Source organism: Ictidomys tridecemlineatus, chromosome 9 (genome assembly GCF_052094955.1).
Source record: "Ictidomys tridecemlineatus isolate mIctTri1 chromosome 9, mIctTri1.hap1, whole genome shotgun sequence".
Classification (NCBI taxonomy): Eukaryota; Metazoa; Chordata; class Mammalia; order Rodentia; family Sciuridae; genus Ictidomys; species Ictidomys tridecemlineatus.
The window spans coordinates 90485268-90508492 of record NC_135485.1 but is presented as its reverse complement, the minus strand read 5'-3'; the positions used below and the strand labels follow the sequence as shown (position 1 = coordinate 90508492).

General features: G+C 34.7%; 1 protein-coding gene and 1 pseudogene across 1 annotated transcript in view; both read right to left on the bottom strand.

Moving 5' to 3' along the window:
• Arsj (arylsulfatase family member J) overlaps positions 1-23225 on the bottom strand; it is a 77466-nt gene that overhangs the window by 4203 nt on the left and 50038 nt on the right. The window lies entirely within an intron of this gene.
• On the bottom strand, positions 18512-20076 carry LOC101969124 (ATP synthase F(1) complex catalytic subunit beta, mitochondrial pseudogene; annotated as a pseudogene).

The window sequence follows — 23225 nt, the reverse complement described above, 5'->3', positions numbered from 1 at the left end:
ATAAAACTTTTTTCACAGTGGTTATCCTGAAATATCAGCATGTTATATACACAATGGGTAAATGATTCAATTTATTTTTAAATTGCTCCAATGACTGTGTAATGCAATCATGAGTTCTTTTGGTGTGTTATTTATAGACATACTAAAATGTTTTGTGGGAGCTAAAGTGATAGCTGGTCACTACTGCTGAAGCACATTCATGTTCTCTTTGTCCACTCCACAGATCATTATCCATAAAAGTTTCACAATAACCATAGTTGTAGTTATTTAAAATGTAATAAACTCCCAAAGATACAGACATTTCATAAGCATTATTAGAAGGCATTCAGAAGCCATTGTTACTATCACTTATGAAACCACTGATTTTGCACATGACAAATTGGTATCACCTATCAAGGGAAACTTGGAGAAAATTAAAAAGGGAGGTAAAAATTTTGGAAAGGATTTATGGGGATGGGTTATATAATTAAATAACTATCATATGCAGAAAGTATACTTGGACATTCAATGGCTATTCAATTCCTTGAAAGGATAATTGGTTCAGGTTTTTCTAGGTTTTTTTTTTCCCCCCTCACCTCGTGGTAAAGGCAAAAGGAATTTAGGCTTATGAAAAACTTGAAATAAAAAATGTTTGCGGGGGAAAAGTTTGCTATTTTCGAAAGATGGTATAGTGTTAGGTGATAAATGAGAGTTCAGAGCTATTAATCAACTACATGGTTTCTGTCTCCTCCAGAAAGTGGAATAGTTTTCATATTGGAAAATTTAGAACCAACAACATAAAAGTTTGGCAGGAGCTCTTAAAAGGTATAAAATTTTCAGAGCAGCTTCTGTTTAAATGCTGAACTCCTAGGCCTCACAATGGGGAGTTAGGAGTGCCTTTTGGGGTATGGATAAGTGTATAGATTTTGGAAGAAGTCAGAGTTGGGTTTGAATTTCCTCCACAGCTTTTTATGAGTATGACTTTAAGCATTTCTTAATCCTTCTGATCCTCAGTTTTCTTGGGTTGCTGAGGGTACTGGAAGAGACTACTGACCTCAGTGAGGAGAGTACATGTAATAAACGGTAGCTTTTATTATAATTAGCCTGGAGTATAGAATTGTTTGTTACATAAAGTTTTATAATTTACAGACTTTCCTTCATATGCATGATTGCATTTGACCTGCAATGTGAACATAATAAGAATCTAATTTATTCTTTATGTTCATTTTATTAGGTGGGAAAATAGAGAGGTAGAGAAATTGTGGTATATTTTCCTTATGTCCCTCAACCTGATTCACCAAGCTATAACACTGATTCCCGAACAGCAGAGCTAAGTCTAACACTTATTTTTTTTTAAGAGTTAATATTAGAACTTTCTAAAAAATCAAGGAGCAGAGGGAAGATGCCAGAAAACTTGAAAAGCAAATCTGTTCTAATTTTCCAACAAAAAAGGAGAAAGAATTTGCAAACTGGACTGTGAGGCTTGTGTTGATCATAGAAAAATGTGAGAATGATTTTTTAAGTAGACGATTTATGAGCATTTCAAAAAGAACAAATTAGACAAGAGTCAAGAGAAAAGTCCTGCAGGGAGAGCTTCATTTCCTTCTTTTCTTTTAAAGGATCAACATTAGGTAAATGGCTTAGGACTGATGTAGCATTTGGAAAATGTTCACAGGAAACTCGTCTTATAAAATGATGTAAAATCATCTAGATTGGAGGCAAGAATGATAATTTTACACTTTAATACCAGTTAATGAAGCACAGAAAATTTTATTTTACATGATCTTCTTTAGGCTGCACAGTTCTATGAAGTAGGTAGTGATGTTCCATTGAACCAAAACCAAAACAAACAAACAAACAAAAATCTCCCAAAATCCTCATAATAATAATTTAGCGGATTGCCTGAGTTCCACAGCTTGAATCCTTAGGGTTCACATTGGACTCAAGTTTTTGACTTTGTAGATTCTTCCACGGTACACAAATAGCTAGTTAAACAGCGAGATCCATTTAAAGTTTGAATTAATTTATTTGCATTAATCTGAAGTATTTGCTAATTTGCTCAGTTGAGCAACATTACTGAGTGCATAATGTGTGGCAGGGACTAATTTTGTTATTCCTCCCTCTACAAATCTTCATTATTACCATGTGGGCTGAAAGTAAAGGCCTATTAAGTACAAATTATCTGGGCCCTGGGATCAGGTGGGGATGGACATAGTGCTGTCAATCATGTGGAAAACAAACTACTGGTTCTGTTTTTCTCTTTTTTCCCTTAAGAATGCTAACAAGTCATTTTATTTCCAAAAAGAGACAGTTGAAATCTAGAGAAGAGCTGGCTGGAGTGATGGGCTAGGGCCTGTCACTTAGTAGTAACAATTATTGAGGACCCTCTCTTAGGCCCATACTCATTGATACTATTATCTATGACTTAAATATCTCAACGAGAAATGCTTATTATCTGGGAGGAATAGTTTATATTGAAAGTGACAGAATCATGATTCAAGTAATCTAAATGACCTAAAATGTTGCTAAAGCAAAGGAAATTAAATATAGATGGAAAATAAGGAGAAGTTCAAGAATTGATGAGAGTATGTTAAAAAGATGCAGAAACCTGATTGAAGGTGCTCTCAGTGGTCAAATTTGGGTCAATTTGAGCACCAAAATAAATAGTGGTAATTAAAAAAATGTATTCTCTAAGTAAAATAGGAACCCCTGAGGACTCATATATACTCATACTGATATAAATAAGTAATAAAAATTTGATATGAAAGGGGATATTGACATAGTCTCAAAGTATCTCCTCAAACTCCTTAAACATTACATAGGGAAAAGAGAAAGTTTACAGGGAGATGCTAATAGACACCATCTTAATCAAGTGATTAAAGTTTCCATCATCAGTTATGGGACAAACCAAAATTTTGTAGGATGTTATCATAACAAATATGATGCACAGAGAAAGCACAATATTATTTCTGTGATGTCAAATCCAAAGATGTGTAACCTGAATTCAATCCCAAGCTTATCTAGTTCAAAGGACAAGGTGTTCTTCCAGTTTGAAAGAGACTAGGAGACATTATAATTAAATGCAATAGGTGATTCTGAGTTCAAATGGATGTTCTTAAAGAACTGATAAAACTTAGATGAAGTCTCAGGTTGAAAAGAGAATAACAATGTTAATTTCCTGATTTTGATGGTTGTTTTGTGGCTACCTTTAGGAGACTATCCTTACTTGTAGGAAATATGGAGTAAAGTATTGGGGATACGAGGATATGTTGCTAATTAACTTTCAAAATCATTCAAGAAAAAAATATCATTTGTGTTTTACTTGCAATTTTTCTATAAAGATGATATTGTTTTAAAATATAAAAAAATCTATAAGACAAATATAACTAAGACAAATGGAAGGCCTTTCAATTGAAAAACATAAATTATTTGCCTGTTATAAAAGACTGTGTAAACAGATCTGAGAAGTTGGATACCTCAAACCATGAATTTAATAAAGGCAAAAGACAAAAATGAGAGGTAAAATGCTAATAAGAGAATACATTATACAAAGTACTGTGTGCAAATTCTTAAACATAATAATACTACGGTATACTAATAAGAGCATATCTGGGAAATAGTCAATATCTTAGCCTGTACCCCAATATATACACATTTTTTATTTATAAATCGCACATACATACTATGGTACTTATTTGTGAACATTATAAAATATATTAAAATGGAAACCTAAAAGAATGAGATAAAAATAAATGAGTAGAATTTCTAGCATTTCTTCTTAAATCTCAATGAATTATCTTGCTTTGCCTTAGGGTGCATGTACTCCAAATTGACATCACAGGTAATGAAAGTGAATTGTAGATCTGAGAACCGAGACACAGAAATTGTTTAGCAGGTTATTACAGTTGATTAGGTCAAAGATGATGGTGGCTTGGACTACCATCTAGTGGTAGTAAAAATGGAAAGAAGTGGGTGGGTCAAATGTATTCTTTTAATTTAGAACTGATAGAACTAAACCAGTAAGGGGCTGATAGAGGGAGTGAGAGAAAAAGGAAATGATAAAGAATGATTTCCAGATCTGTAGCTTTTATAACTTAGTGAATGGCCCAACTCATCTCTTATTCCAGAGTATAGAATTAGGACTAATGTAAGATTACAAAGAGGATGATTACAACCTAAGGTAAAAAAAAAAAAGGAATTTGCAAAAAAGAAAATGAACAAACAGTAAAGCAGGTTAGAGGGTCAGCTACCAAGGATTCTGTAAAAAAAGATTCCAGAATTAGAAAAGAAGTTCTAGATGACCTTTAAGTTTCCTTCTGGCTGTAAGAATCCATGAGTCAAAGTCTATAGTTCAATGTTAAAATAAAAATTTTCATATAACCTCTGAACAGTTGTGTGTGTGTGTGTGTATTTTTTCTGTAGATGGACACAAAATCTTTATTTATTTTTATGTGGTTCTGAGGATTGAACCCAGTGCCTCACACATGCTAGGCAAGTGCTCTACCACTGAGCTACAACCCCAGGCCCTATGAACAGTTTTCAAAACCAAATTTATAATATCATTTACAGGTCTTTGATAAGGCAGTTTCCAAAAATACATCAGTATATATTTAACTTCTATTTTTACATAATATAAAATTTGTTTTAAAATAAGATTTTTTTCTCAAGTAACATATTTTGAGTGTTCACATCACCTAGGCTAAAATATAAAGAAAATAGTTTTGAAATTTAGTGGACTTTTTGTCACCATCTGGCTACCATGTGAAGAAAATTGCATATAAATGATAGTGATGATGCCAAATGTGTTAAGAGTAACAGTCATCATTCTCACTTTCCTGCCAATTAAAAAGAAAAATGCTAAGAGGGTCTTTCAACTTGGCATAAAAATATATAAAAAGTTTCTAATCAGTTTTTTATTAATTTATATCCCTGGGAGCTAGATATTATAATTCATGATTTTCCTTTATCTAAGAATATTTAGTACAAACCTATTGTTTTAAACTAATTACATATTTAATGTACAATTATAAGTGGAATGAAATATGAATCCTCATACCTCCATGCAGATTCTGAATTGCAAGATGGTTAGAGAGTATAAAATAAGCCAATAGTGGAGTGTAAATTAATTTTTTGAAGGATGCAAAGGCATAAGATTGCAGCTTACAAATTAAATGTCAATCAGATAATTCATAAGTTAGAAAACTTTGATTTGCAAATAAAGTATCAGGTATTCATAAGTGAGAAAATATAACTATTATTATATATTCTAAAAGATTAATTTATCACTTCCTTTCTCTTGTCTCAAAGACAAATTCTATTTACAGGGATTAATTTCATCTTTCAGTTAATTGTATCTTCTGAAGATGGGTGGTGCTGGGGGAGGGGTGTTACAACGAGACTATACCTAGTTTTTGATCTCATGAATGAGTGGATTGAATGAATTACTCATTTAACACTAATTTGCCTACTATGTGCCATAGAGTATACTAACTTTGAGGGTCACAGAGATGATTAAGATGGTCTCTGCTCTCAAGGAACTTAGTTCCTCTAGGGACAGACAGATAAACAATTAGAGGATTGTCATGACAGCTGAAAGTGCTATCAGTAGACAACTGCAGACTTTTATAAGAGCTCATATCAGGGTTGAGAACTCTCTCCTAATGGGTAGAGTTTTAGTGCATTCAGAGGAGTGTCTGGGTGAATGCAGAACAAAGGTAAACCAACTGAAAGAACATGGACAAGAAACACAAAACACATCTAAGGTTCCAAACTTGCAGGAGGAAGAGCAATCATCATGAAGGGCTGAAAGGAGGACAAAAATTGTGTTTCAGTAAGAGGAGCACAATGCTCAAATCTAAAATGCACAAGGTTGTGGCCCTCTACTAATCAAGAGTTTAGAATATGACAGCAGAGATTCAGACTCTGCCTGATGGGAGATTAGTCTATGGAAAGAGGTATAAGCTAAGTGACAGAGAGCTGTATGACAGTATGGAGCTGTATTTAATGTCAAGGTCATAGGAAGGAACAGAAGTACTTTTGTAAACAGAATGATATTCCCACCAGCTTGGGAGGCTGAGGCAAGAGGATCACAAGTTCAAAGCCAGCCTCAGCGATGGCGAAGCGCTAAGCGACTCAGTGAGACCCTGTCTCTAAATAAAATACAAAATAGGGCTGGGGATGTAGCTCAGTGGTCAAGGGCCTCTGATTTCAATCCCTGGTAGCCTCCCTGCCAAAAAAAAAAAAAAAAAAAAAAAAAAAAAAAAGGGATATGAGCAGGAAAAAATCTGTGGAAGAAAAAATCTGGAGGATAGGAAACATCATCATGTTAAATAATGCAGTGTCTCTAAGGATTGTAGATGCATCTACTGAAGGTTTTCCTTGAAGGGGAAATTCTAGTTAAACTTCTGAGAACCACACAGAACATGGTGAAATGAAGAAGAGATGTGAATGCCCTGGCCAAACCATAGCTGAGGTGAGGCATCAGGAAGTCTAGAACAGATGAGGATGATATTAAAAGTAGGGGACCTAAAAACTAAAGATTGTGGTGAATTTAAAGAGCAGAAATTGTATCATCAAGGTAATCAGGACATTGAAAGACTCAGGTAAAGGTGAAACGCATTTTACTGACTTGAGATTTCAGATATATGAGGCACTTCTGAGCAATTGTACTATTTAGGTATCTGGCCTTGGCCTGCATGGCTGAGAAGGGAAATGAAGGTCATTAGAGAAGCTTGAAAATAGGTGGCCATGCAAATGTCTGAAGTACTTGAGGTAGCTGACAACACCTGGAGTGGAAAGGGAGACCGAGGCAAGAGCCAATTCACAAAATATATAATATAGGTGTGGGGAGCAGAGTGAGGAGAGAGACCATTCAGGTGGCATGAGCATTATGTGAGGATGGTTTTCCCAAGAAAGGGGACAGATATCAATTAGGCAGTAGAAATGGGGAATTAAAGGTGGTCAGCAATGCAGGATGTAGAAAATAGAGGTGTCTTCCCTAAGGAAAGCAGGGGGAATGAAATGAATTTCCTCCTGTGAGCTCCCAACTTGAGCTTCAGGCTCCCTTTTAGCAATGTGAACTTTTTCCTGCATAGCATTCTCTGTACGTGTGATCACAACAGTGTATTTGCCTTTATCATGTTTAACTTGTATGAGAGTTACCAGATTATATTTATTGCTTCATTTCTCATGATATTCATCCTTGTACCGACCACAGAATTCAGCGCGTAGATATATACATGATAACTGTTTAATAAGTTCTATGGTGAATGGAGTAGCTATGTGCCCATCAAAAAACAAAAGATAGAGAAAAGAATGATATAATAGAAGCCTTGCATTCGAAAATTCATTGTGGTTGTGTGAAGAATCGATTGGAATGAAATAAGACATGGGCAAGGAGATTTACCTGAATCCAAGAGATAGAGGATGATAGTCAAGATTAGTTACAGTGAAGATGAGATAAGGAGATCAGATATTTAAAGAGGGACATTTATAGGGCTGCAAACTATGTGGGGAACATGGGAGAAGAAATATTAACACTAGGCCATCATGTCTGGTCTGAATGGCTGGGCAAGAGCAGTTTCCTTGAAACCCAGAAGGAGGGACAGGAATAAGGGGAAGATAATGAGGTTTGCTCTGCTTAGCTAAAAGTACCTGGAAGATAGTCACCTTAAAATATATGGACCAAGCAAAATAAAAGTTTGAGACTCATCATCTTATAGGTATGTATGCTGGGGGTAAATTCATGAGACCTTATAAAGAACTTAGAGAGAAAAAAAGGAATTAAAAGAGAGACTAAGGAGGGGATGGAAGGGTAGTAGGTACTGAGGAATTAAATGGACTAAATTATGCTATCTGCATGTATGAATATATTACAGCATATCCCATTTTGTGTATAAATATAATGCATTAATTTAAAAAGTAAATAGAAGGGAGGAAGAGTAAGGAAGGAGGGGTAAGGAGAGGAGGGAAAGGGAAATACTGAGAAATGAAATGGAGCAAATTATATACATGTATGAATATGTCACAAGGAATTCTACTATTACTTAAAGATACAATGCACCAATAAAAACACAATTAGAAAAAAGATAGAATGGAGACTAAGGGCTAAAGACAGAGCCCAGAAGATACCATCATTTAGCAAGAAGTGCTAAGAAAAGTTTGATATAAAACAACTATCGTGTGAGCTAAAGTAGTGGAAGAGAGTTTTAGAGACCTGACAGCATCACACACCATAGAGAAGCAGGAATAGGTGAGCACTGAAAAGCATTGACTGTATTTGGCAATAAGCATGCATAACTTTACAGACACATGTCAGTAAAATAAAAGTGTGAAGAAACTCAGAAGCTAATGAGTTGAGAAACGAATGAGAAGTGAAGCAGTACAGATGGGGAACATAGACTATTTCAAGAGATGGGACTACAAGTGCTGATGTGGAAAAGTGTTCATGCTGCATAGTGGAGTTCTTTCCACTTGGCCATGGTGGAATGTCCATCGCATTACTGTGCTTTTACAATAAAAAATTCCTAAATTTCATGAGGACAGGACTTTCCTCACTGTTATATTCATTTCACCTAGAACAATTCCTGGGTCATAATAGGACATCTATAAATACTGAATGAACGATTGAGAGTCTGTGTGTTGCTAGAGAAAGAAAAATATGTAAGGAGGTATATCAGGCTATTAAATGTGATTGTTTCCAGGGAGATATTAATTCTAGGAGAGAAATTTTTACTTTGTTTTATGAATTTATACATAAATTAAACTTAGATGATGACTGAGTTCCAAAAAATTTAGCTTATATTCTACTCAGATTAATATGAGACTAATTTTATCAAGGCAATGAATTAAAGTAAAAAGACTAAATCTAAATGCCAGTTGAATGGGAACACTCATTCATCTCATCAAGGAATGTTATTCCTGTATTGAAATCTTCTCAGGAGACTCCCTTGAGACCACAAGAAAGGGATGACATGAGCTGAATAAATTATTTAGTTATTCCCTCAAAGCCAGAGAAAACGTTCCTTATTCTGAACAAGAAAATGAAGATAACTTGTCAACTTCAAAATTCTGTCTTTGGATAAGTTTTCCTCCTCATCAGAACCTGTTGTTTGTCCTTCCAAATGTCCTTCTCATCCACAATACGCTAACATTTATGATATCAAAGCCTTATCTACACTGATTACAGTTTTCCTGGTCTCCATGGAAACTTGGCTGCAAATCACATGTTAAGTGGTTCCTTTCTGGAAGTAGTTTCCATCCCAAATTAAGTTTCTTTCCCACTAGAGGGTCTTCTCTCTGATTCTTTTCTTCCATATTCTTTTCTTTTTCCCCCCTCCCTCCCTCCCTCCCTCCCTTTCTTCCTTTTTTCCCTTCATACTTTCCTTCTTCTCCTCCTCCTTCTTTTCTCTCTCCCCCTTCCTCCCTTCCTTACTTCCAGAATTGTTTTTCAAAGACCCATTATTCAAAAAATAAGATTTAATATATAATTTACAAACTACCAGACTACCTACCATCTGTCAAAATGAATATTTGCTTATGTAATTAATGGATTCTTCATTTGTAAAATTACGTACAGAATAAAACTTAAGAAGCAACTTTGCAGATGCATATAAAATTATTTCATTTAGGGAGATTATTTTAAGAATACACATATTCCATAAAACAAAGTATATCCATATTGACAATATAAAGTTTATATTCTTTTGCCATTGTCAATATAATTGCAGAATACTTATAAGTTTTAATATCTTTTATTCTAATAAGAAAATTCACTTAAAGGTATAAACCAGGGAGATACTTAAATATTAAACCATGCATGATGCTACCAACTTTGACCTAGAAACAGGCTGTATTAAGGAAAATATCCTTAACTAACATTCTACTAGTAAGTTGCTTAGGAACTAGCTACATTGTCGAGGCTAGCTTTGAACTTGTATTCCTCCTGCCTCAGTCTCCTGAGCCACTGGAATTAGAGGCATGTACCGGTGTACTCAACTTGGATTTTCAAAGTAAGATCTAGATGTCCTAACAAAAATTTAAAATCCTTTCCATTATTTTAAAATTATAATCTCTCACTTTCTTTTATATATGTTGGTTCATCAAGATTTAGTTATTCCTCTAGAGATGGGACTGCTATATACAAGAAATTCAACACTTTCTTTGTATTTCTGACTTTGAAAAAAGAAAAATTATGAGGAGTTTGACACTTATCATCACCAGGTGTCTTCTTTAGAAATTAGCTCAAAAAAAAGTTCTATTTTTTTTAAGCAAAATTATTTCCTCTTAGACATGACTAGGAAGTATCTGTCAAGCAATTGAGTATCTTTGCACCTGAAATTATGCACACAGTGAGAAAGTATTTCACGTCAGACTCATGTGGAACTTATCAGTGTCTCAGCTATAAGCCCTGTGAAAACAAACTGAAATTAAAGACGATTTACTTAATACAGAAAATGAAGCAATCCCCAGACAAAAAACACAAATTCAATTTGATAAAAACCAAATTTATTAAGTACCCACACATGCCAGCGCTGTACTGTGATTGGGGAAAGGCCTAAAGGACAGTGAGATAGTATGACAAATAATTCTGTGGGAAATGTTGTGATTTATTAAGTATCACAAGTAGAGAATAATTTTTATGACTTAGAGAAAGCTGATAATGTATTTGTTTATTTCTTACGACAGTTGGGCTTATTATACTCTCATTTATTATTTTTAAAGGATGTTTATAATTGTATGCTATAAAGAAGTTTCAGCTAAAGAGAAAGAAATTATTGAATGAGTAAAACTGCATAATTGGTATGATCATATTCTTAAAGCTAGTGAAATTCATATATGATATAGACACTGATTAACAGGTATTCAGTATTTAAAAAAAATAAATTAATGAACTTTAAACTATCTGTGATTTTCCCCTTACATTATTGTATTTTCTAAATTCTAACAGTGATGACTACTCTCATTTATTATTTTTAAAGGATGTTTATAATTGTATGCTACAAAGAAGTTTCAGCTAAAGAGAAAGAAATTATTGAATGAGTAAAACTTCATAATTGGTATGATCAGATTCTTAAGGCTAGTGAAATTCATATAGGTATCCTATTAGAAATATGATATAGACACTGATTAACAGGTATTAAGTATTTAAAAAATAAATTCATGAACTTTAATCTATCTATGACTTTGCCCTTACATTATTGTATTTTCTAAATTCTAAGAGTGATGACTACTGACTCTGTCTTGAATGCCAATACTGAGCTATTTTGAATAGCTTAGGATTTATTAATAAAATGATAGTATTATTATGTGACTAGTGCTGGCAGGTAAGGCTATAAAATTGATATTTTATATTCTGAAGTGTTGAACTCTGTGAATAGCTTTATTTAATAGAAAATTAGCAAGTTAAGTGTATTTATTACCCTAATATTTATTATAAGTCATATTTCCTCCTTTATCACATGTACAGTAGCATGCATAAATTTCATATAGTAATTCTTTTCATTTAGCATTCTCTATTATGTAGAAAAGTACTCAGAGTATTTGCTATATTGTTCTCTGGACTGGAAATATTTATAGTGATGATAATGATTTTCAAAACCAAAAAGAAAAATAGGAAAACAAACACATTCTGAATATTTCTAATAGATGAAACCTACTGTCTGGAAACACACCCCTGGGGTGAACTGCTCCCACTTGCTCACTATCTGAACATCTTTATCACAATTTCCTGTACCTCTGTTGCTGAAGTTAAAGAGCATCTTTTTCTTAGTCATCGCTGAGCATGAAGAGCCCATGGTCAGCATTTTCTAACAGTGATCATATATTTTTTCTCTGGGAATGATAATCCCAAAGTACTAGAAAAATGAAAAGGAATCACTGAGCAGGTAGATCATTTCCCTTTACGGGGAGATCACGGCTTGCAGGGTGGAAAGAGCACTAACTGGAAAGATCCATGTTGGTTATCTCACAGGTTCTCTGGCAGTTCTGTTTTGTCTTTTGCAATAAGTTTGTCCCTGCACTACGGGTTGGATCCACAGCCCAGGATGTCCTTGGAGGTAACCATTCATTTTCTGGGTGCGTGTGGGAAAGGAAATATATCTGTTAAAAGTCAGGTCAGTGGAGGGATTGGTAGAGGCTGTACTCTGGATACTGTGCCTTGACATTGTAGGAATTTTTTTTCAGCACGTATTGTGTTAAGAAAAGCCACCAACATTAAGAATCAAAATTCCTGGATTTTGAATTCTGTTCCTATGTAACTTTGAGCAAGTCAATCGGAAGCTCAGTCTCTTCATTTGTAAAGACTATATTCATAAAGAAAAGAAGATATCAATAATAGTGTTATATCAACTCCACAGTATTATTTTGAAGGAGAGGTGTAGGATTAAATAAAATAAAACATAAATTGTATTGTAAACTGTAAAACTTTTTGTAGATGCTAGTTATAATTAATTGTTCCCACATACTCTTTTGCCCTTCTTGTTCATCATCCTTCAATTCCATGTCCTCTTCCTCCTCCTGCTCTACTGTGTGCAAGTGAAGAAACCAAAACCAAACCAAAACAAAACATAATACCATTTTTCGGGTGAGGTGAAACAGTATTTCTTTCTGTCTCCTAGTAGTCAGACTGGAATTACCAAATGTCAAACTAAACTAAGGTTTAGTCCACGGAGTTGCTCTTTATTTTTCTTTGACCAATGTGGCAATTTTTTTTTAAAAAATATTTATGAAGGACTGTGAAGAAATACTTCACATTCCTCTATAGGGAAACCCAAGTTACTTGCCAATTATTCAGGTTTATTTTTTTCAAAACAACAAATATTCAGAATGGGGACGGTTTGTAAAAAGGAGTATAGGTATAGAATCTTTAGGAATATTTACGGTATGCTGACTGACTTACAATTACATATAGACAAAACCCAACTGTTCTATTAGTTGCTTGAGTTAGACTTTCCATTATTAATTTAATATGTACATCTTGATATATTCTGAAAGTAAAGAATTTTTTTTTTCCAAAATTCTCTTTGGAGTGCTTTAATATTATTAAATATTAATATTATTATTTTTTTATTATTAAATAAAAAATAATGTTTATTTCTCTTTCCAGAAGAAAAATTTGACGGATAAAACTCAGGTGGGATATTCTACCCATTTTTTTGCTTGTTCTTTACTCATATTATAAATATGAAAATATTGCAAAAGCACTGCATCTCTGACCTGGGAAACCATACCCATGATTGACCATAGATTTCATATCATGGGATGCCCCTAAAAGATGCCTTTAAGATTCCTTACAGTAAATATTTCCTTTACAGTGCTGCTTCTAGTGCCTGCAAGTTGCCCCTTTGCTTGTACCAAGAGGAAACGTGTACCCTTCTGCTATGCCTTGCTTGCCACCTGCTCTTAAGATTTGTATTATAACATTAAAAACTGTCACCCCCCCCACCAAGAGCTTTTACAATCCTGAAAGGTAAAATGCTGTCTTAGCTGTCTTGCTACTAGGATACAAGACAAAGAGTCTGAAAATCAGTTAGTAATATTTTATAATAGTAATAAAAATGCTCATAAAAGCACAATTAACTAAAAATTATATTCAGAAGCTGTATTAATAAATTTCTTAAATTGTCATATTTAGAAGATTTAGAAACACACATTAACAAAATAGATCAATTCATGACAATATAGTTGAAAGGATACTAAGGGAAAAATAAGTGTTTGGACCTGCTAAAGATGAATGTTATTCCCTTTATAACTTACCAGTGTATTATTAGGGTGTCTAATATGATTGATATATGGTTACCAATAACTCCGCAATTCTATTTCACATCCATTTCATTGGGTTTATTTTACTTTGAAATTACTGCCCTGGGAAAAACTTTGGATTAAAGTGACAAATTTATTAAAAGAATTTCTATGCCTCTGTTTCCTCATTTGCATAAAATGGGGTTTATAATAGCAACTTTCCCATTGAGTAACTGTGAGGACAGAAGGGGTTAATATATGTGAAGTGCTTAGGATAGTGCCTAGCATGTGAAAACACAGCAATTTCAGAGTTGAGTATTATCATTGGCAGATCTAATACTCTTTCTGGCCCATAGGTTGTTGTCTGGTCTTAACAATAGTAAATAAGATTCTGCAAAACACCACCACTTGTCAACTGTTGGTGCAGTACCAAAACAAAAACAAAAACAAAAACAAAAACAAAACAAAACAAAACAAAAACCCCATCATTACCCGAAAAAACAACTCAACTAAATCTCCGTTTCCCAACTATATACCTCTATGAGGCTGATTTTTATTCATATGCTTCAATAGAAACAACAAATAACAATGAGAAATCCAGTTACTTTCAATTAAGATAAATGTTAAAGAGACTAGCAAAAAAAAAAAAAAAGACAAGTAATGATAATCTTTACTCATTTTTTTGTTTTTAAGAATATATATATATATATACATATATATATAAATTCTAATATATCAGGTAAATAGTTATGATTTTTAAGTGAATACATATTTTTAAAAAATCATTTTAATTTCCATTTGGTTGAAAAATTTATTTTTAAAGACAAAATGACATGCAGATTTTAATACTATTCGTGTTAATGGGGAAGACTTCTACGTTTCTTTTTTCAACTTCTAGAGGAGTTTGCTTTCATTTTTTACAAAGAGTTAAAAACAAATAAGCAAAAAAATGACCAGTTCTCAGGTCTGGGTTGCACTGGATCTGAGAGATATGTTGTCCTGGACTAGAGGATAAGATTTAGCTGAGACCAAGGACTCAGCTATAGAAAGAGTTGACTGTGAGGCTGTGAACCCCTAGTAATTAACAGAAATCCTCAAAAGACTACCAGACCACTAGGAATTGAAATCAATTTTACATAATCAGATCTCAAATGAAAACGTAAATCCATGTGACAACAAAGCATTAGAGAAGTCTTTTCTTGATGTTTCTGCATAAGCTTCTGCAAAGTGGGAAAATAATAATCACATCACAGGGTTATTCAACAACTATATGTGTTAATGTGAAGAAAATGTATGTGTAAACAATAATGCACAAATGGTTATTGTTGATTTTGTTAAAGTAGCCAATGAAGCCCTGGATCTTCAACCAGAGCATAGGATTTTCAGGCCATGCTTCATCATCTGGCTTCTTTTCTTGTCCCTTCGAAACCTAATTTTCCCCATCTGTTTGTGGTAGGACAGACATGCATGATGATTGTGGGATTTGGGACATGAAAGTGTGTCAGTTGGGGAGCCAGAGAAATGACAGAAACCCACTGCTATGTTGCATAAATCCACATCTTTGGAAAACTAGTAATGTTTCAAAAATGCAAGGGGAATTTTATGGAGGAGCTGAGGTTCGTGAGTGGCCTGAGCATGACAAGGGGAGGAAAGTAAAAGATTGATAGATGCAGAAGTGCAACTGAGAAAAGCAAAGAAATGATGAGAGTCAAATAGTTCTGTATGTAACAAAAATCATGCTCTGTAGGATGAGTGTGGTCAAATTTTATTGAGGATTTCTAGAAGGAACTAGAAACCAACTAAGTTTGTAAAGGAAAGCATTTCCTTCTGTGTATTATATGTATTGTATTGTTCCATTCCCCTTCAAATGTTAATAGGAGAAGGGGCAGTTTGAGATTCCTTTGCATATTTGTTGGAGTAGAACCTTATAGCTAACATCTAGTTTATGAGAGAACAAAAACCACCATTCTGCCAAAGATATAGTTTTTCTCCAGGTCAAGATAGTTTCAGTGAGGATGAAAAGGTTTCCATGGAAATTCATGTCTTCATGAATGTTCAAATATCATAAAATATTCTCTAGGAAAGCACTCAGTTTCTATTAGGTTCAAGTGAACATGCTTAAAACACAACCATAAACATAAATTTTATCAAGAATACTTTCCAATATCCCTGCACATTGAGGGTTCTTTATATATTTGCAGAAATGAAACTGAAAAACTATTAGTGATACACCTAAAAAAATACACTAGTCAACATCAGGAAACCTCTTCAAAAATTAACAAACTTTCTCTTAGAAAATAAGGATTCTGGAATTAGAGAACTCCCGTGGTTGTTTGATTCTAACTTAATGTAAAATGGTAGGTTTATTATCAATTAAAAGATGAAAGTTGTCTCTCCTAAAATGAGAACTTTGTCTAAGAAGATAAATCATATGTACATTGTCATATTTTAGAATATAAAGGAAGATTTTGAATTTCTAAATAGCAATGTGGCCCAGGAAACCACAAATGTCATATTCATATTCTTGAACAATTTGATCTGGGCCGACAAGCCTTAAAAATCATGAAATAAAGAGCAGAGGCACTTGTAATGTTACACTGCAACATTAAAGCTAGGCCTACTACATGGGATGGCTGCACTGCACAGATACAGTATGGAGCTGGTTAAGTTCACCAGAGAGAGCATGATGTTGTTTGAAATTCTCTGAAACACAGACACACACACACACACACACACACACACACACACACACACATTTTAAAATAACTGTAAATGTGATACTCACTGGGAAACTGGAGAATAGAAATAAAATTTAGAAGCTTCAGACTTTGGGTCATCTTTGGTTAAAACAAACAATAGAACACAAAGGTATTTTGTGACAAGCCTAGAGAGAAAGGAGGTCTAGGTGACATTAGTGGTCTGCAACTTTCTCAAAATGTGTAGAACATTGCTCATTTCAGTAATAGAAGGAAGGGTACAAAGAACAGGACTGTTAGGAGACTGGGAGTGGGGTATGTGTTGGTAAAGTAAAAATTCTTTTAATTTGTGCATGTTCTTTTTGTTATTATCTTGGATGATTGCTCCTTTGTTTGTTTACTGAGAAGGGGCAAGAGGCTTTCCGAGTTACTCACCTGAATCTACAAAATTTGTTTAATTTACCAGGGATATAACTTTTAACCAAGAGATTCAGGGCTCCAGACACTACAAAGCGGATTAAACACAATTGTTATGGGGAATTTTGTTCATTTAGACTGTAATGAAGCCAGCAGCTTAGTGAATATTAACCCATCATTCTAGGAATAATCTCCTCAGCCTTGTGTTAATTAAACTAGCACATAGCCTAGCTTTTCTTCTTAATCGTGAAGCTGCAAGCATGGTGTATCCAGCTTTCTCTTTTGCAAACTACTGAAATAAAGGCTGCACCTGGCAATTTCTAATCCAAATATACGATAAAATTTCATCTTTTAATGTAGCCATTTGCTAACAACCTGGTGCACAACCACCACTGAGTGGGTCACTTTGATGAAAACTTTAGCAAAAATGGACAAATACAAGGAATTCTCAAGTAGTCATAAGAATAATTCAAATAACAGCCAATGTGTTTGATGACATGGATGGGGTAGGTATTTCCCCTTTGTGGTCCGTCTCCAATTCATTGACACGGAGGTTTGTCCTACATGATAGGACAATGAAAAATCCCAGGAAATATTTATATCTCTAATTTCCTAAGGGCCACTGTCACATTAAGTAAAACCTTATACCTTTGTCAAAGAGGTTATGTTGGGAGTACACTGAGTTGAAATCCTTGGTGTGAAATTATAAACCAGCCCAAATCTGAATATCATTATTCAATTTTAAATAGTTTTAATTGGTAAGAGTTTGTAATCAATGAGGAAATGTATTTGAACACTTAATTTTTATACTTGAAATGTAAATAGGAGGATGACAAATACTTGAATCGTTCCTTCGTGATTAGCTATTGTCCCATGTTTAATTGTGTTGTGGGTAACACAATATTGTCACATCCAGTCTATTGGTATGCTTTTATTTTTTCCAAATATACTAGACATGTTCAGTAGTTATTCATTAGAAGAATGATAGATTCAACTCTAATCAGTCATTGTTATATTCTCACAATTGGGAAATACTAATATTTAGAGTTGTCTTTATAATTTTACTCACATATTAAAGAAGACAAGAAAATACTATTTGGTCATAACTGGCATCAAGGAGTTATAGAATATCATGAATCAATGTGACATTACTTTAGAAGGTTCTAGCTGGTGAATTTTCAAACACATCAGTTTTGTTTGATTACATGAAAGCAATTTGCTGTAGTAATATTCATATTCCTTTCCAGTGCCTTACATGGAACAGTGCAACATGTTTTACATTTAAAAAGGTCAAATGACCCATGCAATGGATAATTTTATGTCTCTTTGGCTAAATAAAATTCTATTGGCCCATCTCTAGTATAAGACTGTATAGGTTCAAATTTTAGTTCCAGACTTATTAGCAGTGTGAACTTGACCTCTCTATGCTTTAGATTTCTCATATGTAAATGATAATGGAAGAATTTACTACCTTGAGTTGTTTTGAGAATTAAAAGTTGTAGTATATGTAAAGCACTTGGCATTTTTTTTTGAGTGGTGTATATTTTATTGGAAACTTTAAATAATCTTCAAACAGAACATAATGTCTTCGATCAGGTTCTTATGTGGCCTACACAGAAAACTGTGGTTTTTAGGATTAAAGGCAAGGAGAGGGCAAATACACTGGGTGAGTGCTTAAGTTTGGCAAGAGAACCTCTCACGATGAATGCTCTTCAGCCAGTTTATCAGCTTTTGCCGCACATTCTTCAATGGGTCCCACCATATAGAAGGCTTGTTCTGGGAGATGGTCATATTCACCTATCAAAATCTTCTGGAATCCTTTGATGATCTCCTTCAGGGGTACCATCTTCTCCCTATGACCCATGAAGACCTCAGCAACGTGGAATGACTGAGACAAGAAACGCTGTATTTTCCATGCACGGGACACAGTCAACTTATCTTCCTTGGAAAATTTGTCCATACCCAGGATGGAAATGATATCCTGGAGGGATTTGTAGTCCTGCAGGATCTTTTGACTTCAGAGGCACCATCATAATGCTCACTGCCAACAATGTTGGGATCCATGATACGAGAGGTGGAGTCTAGAGGATCCACAACTGGGTAGATGCCCAACTCAGCAAGCTCACAGGACAGCACAGTGATAGCATCCAAATGGGCAAAGGTAGTGGCAGGGGCAGGGTCAGTCAGGTCATCAGCAGGCACATAGATCCCTTCTTGGTAGTGGTGATTCTTTCCTGCATAGTACCCATGTCAGTGGCCAAGGTGGGCTGATAGCCTATAGCAGAAGGATTCTGGCCAATAAGGCAGATATCTCTGAACCAGCCTGGGTGAAGCCAAAGATGTTATCAATAAACAGCAGTACATCTTGACCTTCTTGGTCTCTGAAGTATTCGGCCACAGTCAGTCCAGTAGCTCTGACCAGGCATGAGCATCAGGTGGTTCATTCATTTGACCATACACTGGCATTACCTTGGAGGTAGCATCTTTTAAATTGATAACACCAGATTCAATCATTTCATGGTATAAGTCATTGCCCTAAGGGGTCCTCTAAACAACGCCAGCAAATATAGAGTAACCACCATGGGATTTGGCAAAATTGTTATTTAACTCTATGATCAGCACTGTCTTGCCAACTCCAGCACCACCAAAGAGCCCAATTTTGCCACCCTTGGCATAGGAGCTAGCAGATCCATAACCTAAATACCAGTCACCAGAATTTCTTGCTCAACACTCATTTCAATGAACTCAGAAGTCTCACCATGAATAGGAGAAAATTGTTTGTTTTTGATTGGACTTCTCTCATCAATACGTTCTGCACTGACATTCATGATTCTGCCCAAGGTCTCAGTACCAACAAGAATTTTGATTGGTGCACCAGAATCTAAGACTTTCTGACCTCTAACCAAGCCTTCTGTCCTATCCATAGCAATAGTTCTTATTGTGCTCTCACCCAAATGCTGGGCTGCTTCCAAAACCAGCCTGGTCTCTGTGCCTTGCACTTCCAGGGCATTTAGGATAAGTGGTAATCTCTCATCAAACTGGACATCCACTACTGCATCAATGATTGCCATGATGCACCAGGTGGCTGGGCCTGCCTTTGTGCTGCGTAGTCTCTAACAGTCTGGACCACTGCTGGGGTAGCCTGAAGTAAAAGCTGGGCTTGGGGTAACGATGCTGAAGGGCTGAGTCCCTGCAAGGCTCCAGAGGCCAACGCAGCAGCCACACGACCTACAAGACTCAACATGGCAGAGTCCAGGTAGAGACTCAAGCACTTGGCATTTTGTAAGCATTTAATAATTGTTAACCCTCACCATTAGTAAATATTACCTTAGTATTCAATTCTAAAATAGACATTTTTCATAACTTAATTCAATATTATTAAGTATTTCATAATCAACTTACATATTGTGGGTGGTTTTATTTAATATGTTGGATTCTATACTATTAATTGCATTTTATAATCACTAAAATATAAAATGTTCTAGAAGTGATGCATTTATCAAATTTACATATCAAACAATTAAAAGCATCACAAGAAGGAAATAAGTGTGAACAGCCATGAGAGTCCCTATAAGAGAAGCAGCCTCATAAACACAGAACAGAGAAAAGGGTGTAGCCTGTGAGAACTAATCCTCAACAGTAATTATGTGAGGGAAGAATTTGGGTAAATGTCAAAATCACTGGGTACAGAGATCTAGTACCTACCTCAGTAGGTACTAGAAGGCAAAACAAACCAAAAACCAAAAACAAAACAACAACAACAACAACAACAACAACAACAACAAAAAAAACAGATTAGAAGCACTATTTTTAATTATCATCCTTTAAAATTTCTATCTTGGAATTTTCTCTCTCTCTCTTTTCTTTCCTTTTCCCTTTCCCTTTCCCCTTCCTTCTTTCCTCCCTCCCTCTCCCCTACCCACCTCTTTCTTTCTTTCCAGGGGTTGAACCCAGGGGTTCTTTACCACTGAGCATCATCCCAGCCCTGTTTATTTTTCACTTTGAGACAGGGTCTTGCTAAGTTGCTTAGGGCCTCACTGAGTTGCTGAGGCTGGCTTTGAATTTTTGAGCCTTCTGCCTCAGCCTCCTGAGCCACTGGGATTACAGGTGTGTCCCATCCTGCCTGGCTGGGAATATTATATTTTTATATTGTATATTATTTGTATATTTAATGCATGATTTAAAAATACACATTTGTTAGGGATAATTGCTAATATTTTCATTCAAAGATGTGATTAAAATTAGAATTAATTTGAATCAAAACATTTGAATCATAAATATTACTACCAGTTCTAAACTCATTCACCTGTTTTTGCTTATAATTCGATTTCCATTCATGGAGAGAATGAACACAATATTTGTGCCACCATAATAGCATTTTAAACAATATGACAATTTGTATTTTAGGTTAATAAATATGTAACCTGGTATGTATGTATTTATCTTGAGCTGGCTACTCAGCATTTCTTTCTAAAGAAAAGAACCCATTTTCACTGCAATGCCTGAAAATTCAAATATTGGACCCTGAACCATGGAAACTTAAAAGTAAAATATCACCCAATTAAGTATAACAATTAAGTCAGGCTTTTTAATCTTATTTTTCAATATGGTCTACACATGTTTCTGATTCTATTAAGTGTAGGAAAATATTCAGTCAATAAAAGTAAAAATAATAAAAAAAATAAATATGACTCAGCCTCCTTTTACTTTAATCCAAATTCAGCATGTTAAGCAAGGAAGAAAGGAACAGAATGGATTTTCCCTCTTTATTAACAACCTTACTCTTCTCTTGGATCTATCATAATCCAAGATTAAGTGGAAAAAAAGGGGGGGGGAGAATTTATGAGATAACTAAAGCAAAAAAGGGTAGAGTTTAGGAGGCAAACTGAATAAAAGGAGTTTGAAACGAATAGCTGTTGTTTTCACTTGCTTAGAAGAGATCAAAGCTTCGAAGAGATTCAAGAAAGAAGAGATGTACTCTCCCAATGCTCCATGCCTCATTTCATGATGTTACCAAGATTTGTTGAAAGTAAATGTCTCTAAGAAAGTAATTTTACCTCGTTATGATTAAAAATAATTTTTGGGTGATTTTGGAATGAGGAGAGGTTAAATATTTTTTTCCTGTGAGGAATCTTTACACACAATCAAGAACTCATGTCAAGAATATTTATAAGAAAAAAAAATAATAAATAGAATTGAAACACAGGAAATATCTTGATCCAGGAGACATTAAAGTGTAATTTTAATTTCTGTATCAAAACAAACTGAAAAGTAAATGAAGGTAAATGAAATTGTTAATACCCATCAGGAAAGAATGATGAGAATTCATAATAAATTGACAATAGACTAGAGCTCAGCATCATAGTCTCAAAAATGGCTCTGTAGATTCAGCTTCACATGACTGTAGCCACCTTGATCACTGATTGCCTCAGAGAAAACCTAGTAAGTTTTTCTCCCATGGTTTCCCAGCATACTAAAAACAGATAAAACCATTAGAGTAGTCTATGGAGTTTTAATGTGAGATAGTGGTGCCAGGAGTGTACTTGACTCTGGTGTTAGCTTAAGATAAATCAGTTACATTCTAACATGGATGAAGTCACTTTTGTCTCAACCAATATATTAGCCTCTCCTTCAGACTCAAATTGCAGGGCTTCAACTGGTCTTTCTGTTGCTTAGCACCATGCTTCCATCAATAAGTCCTCAAAAAACTGCACTCTGCAATTCTGGATCTGTTTGCCTCTCATAGCAACTTGGAATCTATTCTTGTACACTGGAACTGAATTGTTTGGAAAAGTAGAAGTGAGGAGAAACCATTAGAAGACCAGGAGACAGGGAAAAGATGCAAGAAATTGGAGAGAGGAAATAGTTTAGAGTTTTAAATAATTTGATATCAGACAATTGGTAATTATCTAATTTTTATTCAAAAAGATTGTTGCTAAACACTCAATTTGGCTAAAAACGTATTTTTAAATAATTAAAGCTCATTCATAGACCAGAAATTTGGTTTACTAGAGTACTAAGCCCTGCCATAACCATGATAAAGCAAAATATTTTTAGTGAAGGTTAGATTCTGGGGAACTGAAGGGGAATATGGGAGATAGGAAGTTATGTGAAGCTACAGATTTACTCAAGAAGTAGATGACAAAGCATTATGAATATCTGGAACCATAGCCTAGATCTGACAAAACTCATAAAAACCATTCCCTAAACAAGTTTTTTTTTCCTTTCATAAGCTGAGTTAACTTAGGCTAAATTTATACAGACTATTAATTTTTAAGTGATCCAAAATGGAATTCTCTAGCAAGAGTTAAAGACCCCATTTTTACTCATATTCTACCTTTCAACTCAGGAATCTCAAAACACTCTCATTTAAGAACTTTTTTTTTTTTTTTT